This window comes from Condylura cristata, unplaced genomic scaffold (assembly GCF_000260355.1).
Source record: "Condylura cristata isolate star-nosed mole 26May11 unplaced genomic scaffold, ConCri1.0 scaffold00019, whole genome shotgun sequence".
NCBI lineage: Eukaryota > Metazoa > Chordata > Mammalia > Eulipotyphla > Talpidae > Condylura > Condylura cristata.
In genome coordinates, this window is record NW_004567120.1 from 17,678,360 (window position 1) to 17,684,489 (window position 6,130).

Below are 6,130 nucleotides of genomic sequence, written 5' to 3' on the forward strand. Positions count from 1 at the left end.
AGTGTTTGACCCATCTTTGCTTCTAGGTATTTTATGGTTTCCGTTCTTATGACTAGGTCTTTAATCCACTTCGAGTTGATTTTTGTGACTGGAGTGAGGCAGTGATCTAGTTTCATTAGAATGGCCATTTTAATGATGTTAATTCTTACGATCCATGAGCAGGGATTATCTTTCCATTTCTTTGTCTCTTTTTGTATTTCTTTTAGCAGTGTTTTATAATTTTCTTTGTATAGTTCTTTTACCTCTTATGTTAGGTTTATTCCCAAGTGTTTTTTGTTTGTTTGTTTTAATTGCAAAGTGGATTTTTTTTATTTTCACTTCTTCTGATTGGTTGCTTGTGTTTAGTAAGGCAACTGATTTTAGTGTGTTGCTTTTATATCTTCCTACCTTCATAAACACGTTAATTGTTTTAATTAGTTTTTCTATGGAGTTTTTAGGGTTTCCATATCAATTATCTGTCATCTGCAAATATAGTTTTACTTCTTTCCCTATTTGGATTCCCTGTATGTCTTTTTCCTGTCTTATTTTCCTGCTCTGGTTAAGACTTAAAGTATTACGCTGAAGAGCAGGAAAAAAAAAGATTAAAAAATGAACATTTGGAATTGAAAAGGGGGGAGGGAATCCCTAAAGTAGTGTAGAAGGGACTTGCTTGTCAGATACTTCTACTACTACATAACCTCATGGGTCCTCATGACCCATGTCTTCTGCAAGTGGATACTGTGGCTACTGTGAGGAATCTATTACACACAGAAACTTTTTCTAGAGAGGTGAAGCCACTTGCCTGCACATGCAAAAGTTCAGCAGTGGCAAGTAGTTGAAACTATGGCACTCTGATTTCAGATCCAATTTGTTTATTTACTTTGTTACTCAAATATTGATTCATGAAATGATGTTGATACTTTTATATTCATTTTAGCATGCAGGACTTAAAATAATTTCTTGTACTATTTGACTGCTGGCAAAAAATGAGATGTGCCTTCATACATTGTAGTACTTGAAACAAAGTTGCCTTCACATTTTAACTACCTATTTGTAAATGTTACCTCCCCTAAGTACTGTTTATTAGAACTAACAATAACAAAGGATGGGAGAAAACACAGCCAGTAGAAATGAGCCTCCTGCAGGAAGATGTTGGGTCTCCCATACATCTGAGATTAGCTCAGCCTGGGATGAATCAGTTTATGTCTCTATTCAAAAGAGTAAACTCAGAGCAAAATCTTCATTACAGTATCATGGTATAGACAGAAATGAGCTAGACAGCCAAGATTCCAAGCAACGGCCTGAATTTAAGACTAGTTCTTGCTTCAATTTTCAATTTTAAAGCTAGAAGGGAGTTTAGAAGTGAGTGACTGAAATTCCAAAGGAGAAAACTGAGGCCTTAAGACAGGGAGTGAGTGGTCCAAGCTCTTAGATCTAGCCCAGGTGTTCAGGCTTCCCCTGGCTATGTCAAGGGCAGAGAGAGCAGCCCAAGTCCTGAGGAGTTCCCTGTCTTTCCCAGTATGCCACAGCAAGATTTTGGCTCCACCTGAGCTGTGACATTTAACCTTAGACCTTTCTTGGAAAAAGGACAACTGCCTGACCACATCATTATTTAAATAGTCAAATAAGGCCAAATTGAATTTCTGATGATAGAGTAAGTGGTAGCTTAGGACTACAAGTCAAGAAAACAATTTTCCATGGATACTCGATGAATGGAATTAAAGGAAGGCTTAAATTTGGAAGCCTGTGCAGTAATTTGTTAGCCTGTAACATTTTCTTCAACTGGGAAAAAAATTAATGTCAATTTCTCTTCAAAGTTGGTTGTGCTGTTCCTGAAGTTTTTATTTCTTAGACCTGATATTTGTACTTTTATGTGGCTTCACTTGTCAAAGTACAGCTTTGCTGTTATTTTCTTAAGATTCAATGATGGTGATCATCTTTGGAATTTATATATCAGCAAGATGGCAAAGAGACTGTGCATAATCTTATTTGCCCTAGAAAAGTTCACATGAAGCAGGGAGAAGCTGAGATTTGTACCTTGCTTCCCAAGGTGAGGGAAACAATGGTTGAAGTTGGTTAGGAGCAAGTCAGGGCCCTGAGGTTGGAACCTGGATTTTTTTTTTTTTTTTTGTCTCCTAACAGTGTTTTTCTCCACTACTGGTGAGCTTTCTTATCAACCTGTACCAGTGGGGAGCAGGTGAAAATTGCTGCTAGAGGGATCAAGTGTGTTAGAAGTTAGAAGTTAGCCAAACAAGGAAGCAAATAATCAAACAAAAATTCACTACACAGAAGGAAACCATATGGGATGGTTAACTTGATGTCTGGAGACTACAGGAGACTTACAAATAAACCCCAAAGGCAAAGTTCAAGGTTACAGTGAGGAAATTTGAAATAAAGCCAGGAAATAGAACTCAAGGATCATGATTCTCTACCTGTCATATTGTGAGAGCTCAAGTTATTTTCACCTCATGCTGGAGATTGAGAACACATAGAGTGAGAGTAAAGCTGTGTGTGTCCCTGTCTAAAGCCATTCAAAATGTTTACATGGGTTCTACTAAGAAGAGAAGAACTAAATGGACTTAAAAAAAATCTAGACATCTGGAATTGTAACAAAAATAGAGAAAGTAGCTGAATACAAGTCAGTCAGGAGAGCATAGGGTGGAGGAAAAGTAGCTGTGCCCAGTCTGTACATTTGGGGATCAGCTATGGCATTCTGGGCTCAGCTTTGTTGGGAAGCATGAGGACTTTCAACCTTCTTAAAGCAGTGTTGCAACAAAATGTCATCTCTCCCTCCCTCCAAATATTCATGCTTTTTGAGATCTTTCTGAAACTTGGAGGATGGAAAACTTCCTGGAGCTCAATTTTTTTTTAACATTATTTGTACATATTTTATATCACTGTTCATTTTTGTACAATATTTGCTTTCTCCTCTCAGGTGTTGTCCCCATAAAATTCCCACCAATTCATCCATGCATCAACATCATAGTCCCTTGTGCTCCTCCCTCCCTGTTTTGATTCCTCTAGCTCCCCCTCCCCTGCAGAATGCCTCTGATTTATAGTTGCCTGCTACTTTTTAAAAATTATTATTTTTCCTGATCCCTTATTTTTCTTTTTTCCTTCTATTTCACTGTGCATAATCCCTTCCAGGTCCATCTAAGTTGCTGTAAGTGGCAAGAGTTTATTTTTTTGATTGCTGAATAGTATTCCATTGTGTCTCTACCCCACATCTTCTTGATCTAGCCATCTGTTTTTGGGTATTTGGCTTTACCTATTGTAAATAGTGCTACAAAAAACATAGGATGCAGGTATCCTTTGAGTGTTTTCGTGTCCTTTGGGTAGATTCCTAGCAATGCAATTGCTGGGTCATATGGTAGCTCCATTTTTAGTAGTCCGAGGAACCTCCACACAGCTTTCCATAGTGGTTGGACCAGCTTGCATCCCCACCAGAAGTGTGAGAGTCTTCCTTTCTCTCCACCCCCACCCCAGCATTTGTTGTTGCTAGTTTTTATTTTTAATAATTTTCACTGGTGTAAGGTGGTATCTCATTGTGGTTTTGATTTGCATTTCTCTGATTATAAGTGATGTTGAACATTTTCCACATGCCTGTTGGCCATTTGCATTTCCTCTTTGGGAAAGTATTTTTTTAGTTCAACCCCCATTTTTTCACTGGATAGTTTACTTTGTTTTTGTTGAGTCCTGTGAGCACTTTGGGTCCCTTATCAGTTGTATGGAGTGCAAACATTTTCTCCCAATCAGTAGGGTGTGTCTTTGCTTTGGTTAATATCTTTGTTATACAGAAGCTTTTTAGCTTGACATAATACCAGCACTTCATCTTTTCCTTCTTTGGGGGACCAGACTTTAAAGATGTTACTGAGATGTACATCATGTTGTTTGCTGATGTTTTCCTCTACATTGTATGGCTTCAGATCTTATGTTCAATTATTTTATCCATTTTGAGTTTATTTTTGTGCACTGTGTGAGGTAGTATTCTTGTTTTATTCTTTTGCATGTGTCAGTTCAGTTTTCCAGCACCATTTATTGAACAAACTGTCCTTCCTTGTTCCATTGCATATTCTTTGCTCCTTTGTGAAAGATTAGTTGTCCATATATGTGTGGATTTATTTCTGGGTTTTCTATTCATGTAATCCAGATTTTTTTTTTTTTTTTGCAGCATACACCTTTCTCTGGCTCTGTGAGCTGGCTTCTGCTGCTTTCCATATTGTGTGAGGTTAATGTATTCTAAATGTCTTGAACAATTCAGTAGGACTATGATGGGGGGGCATTGTTGATATCAGCTGTGGAGAATGTCTGGAACTATAGTGACGGGCTTTCCAGCAATTGCAATTCTCACCTCAGCAATTTAAGCCCTGAGACCTGGTAGGTCCCAAGTCTGATTGGTTTATCATCTTCCACATTCTTCAGATTCATTTCTGACCTAAGAGGTGATCTGATGAACTCCCAGACAGAATGGTGAGCAAAATAAGGCAGACACAATGAGTACATGCTGTATGATTCCACTTATATGGCATTCAAGAAGAGACAAAACTAATCTGTGTTGATGGAAATCAGAACAGTGGTTGCCTCTGGGGGTGGGAATTGACTGCGTGGGGTGAGCACAAAGATCTGGGTGGTGATTAAGAGGTATATCCATCTGTCAAACTCAGAGTCCTATACTTAAGACTAATAATGCCTCTTAGTGTATCTTGTTAGTGTATGCTAGTTCTACAAATGTAGAACATTATGTAGCATCTGGTGCATAGAAAGTGCTCAATAAATGCAACCCGTTATTGTTACCCAGTTCTGCACCTGTGCATGCGTGCACACTCAAATAGAGTGCCCTCCCCCACATCTGCAAAAACAATCTTACCCATCCTTGAAAGCCCACATGAAGCTGCACTCTCCCTAATAAACCCCCTCCCAGAACATTCTACTCTCTCCTTCTGAACTCATACAGCATGTATTGCCTGCAGTACTCATTTTTATTCTGAATCACAAACTGTTTTCCATTGTTAACAAAAAGAAACATTTTTAAAAGCAATGATTTCTTTGTGGACAGTCAGTTCAAGTGTCTCTGCTTGTGTTTCTCCAGTGACCTGATGGGCTGATAGGCAAAATTGTGTGTGGGTTCAGGTCACTGGCTTTGAGGTTGGCAGATGTAGGATGAAATCCCAGCTTTGGTTTGTATAGTTAGTAAGACTTGAGCCTCCATTGTCTTGTCTGTAAAACGAGGGTCACAACAATAATATTTATCATAATTTCAGGGTACATCATTAGGCTTTAAATGAGATACTGTATAGAGAGCAGCTGACCACCTGGTAGAGTCTGGTCAGCCTCAGCTCAATTTTCTTGCTGTAGTGACCAGATCCATTGTAGTTTTCAATCTTAGTTTAAAAATATATAAAAATCATTAAAGCCCTCTTTCCAGACTTCAGTGTCAATCTGGGGAGGATCCCAAGCTTTAGTGCTTAAAAAAAAAAACCTACCAATTTGGGCCCTCCCTGGTGGCACAGAGGGTTTAAGCACAGCACTAAGAAGCTAAAGCCACTTCAGCATGAATTTGTTCCGGCTCCAGAGGTGACCCACATGGCACAGCAGACCTCTTCTGACCCGCCTGCTGCTCCCCTCAGCAGTGTGCTTCCTAGATCTGCCTTTTCTGCTCCCCACTCTGTTTCTGGTGGATTCATTCACTGCCCTGCACCTCTGGCCTGTACCCCAGCTCTGTATGCATAAATAAATAAATCTTTAAAAAAACTACCAATTTAATGGGAGCTTTTGGTTTAGGAGAGTTACAGTGACCACATCTGATGGGAGAAACCTTATATTGTCAAAACTTTTAAGGATGTAAAACAATGGTACTTCATTAATAAAAATTTGCATATATATGTATGTATGTACTTATGTATGTATATAGAACCCTACTCATTTGATTCTATAGTGTAGCCAGAGCTGACAACCACTGGGCTAGGTTTATTCACATTTCCAAACAAACACCACCACTTTCTCTATCAAGATGTTCTTGGCAATGCCAGCTTCAGATGTTTGCACTCTTCCCTGAATTCTTTAAAAAGTTGACATATTGGAGCCCTCCTTGGTGGTGCAGCGGGTTAAAGCACAGCACTGAGAAGCTTAAGCCACTTTCCCATGAGTTCGA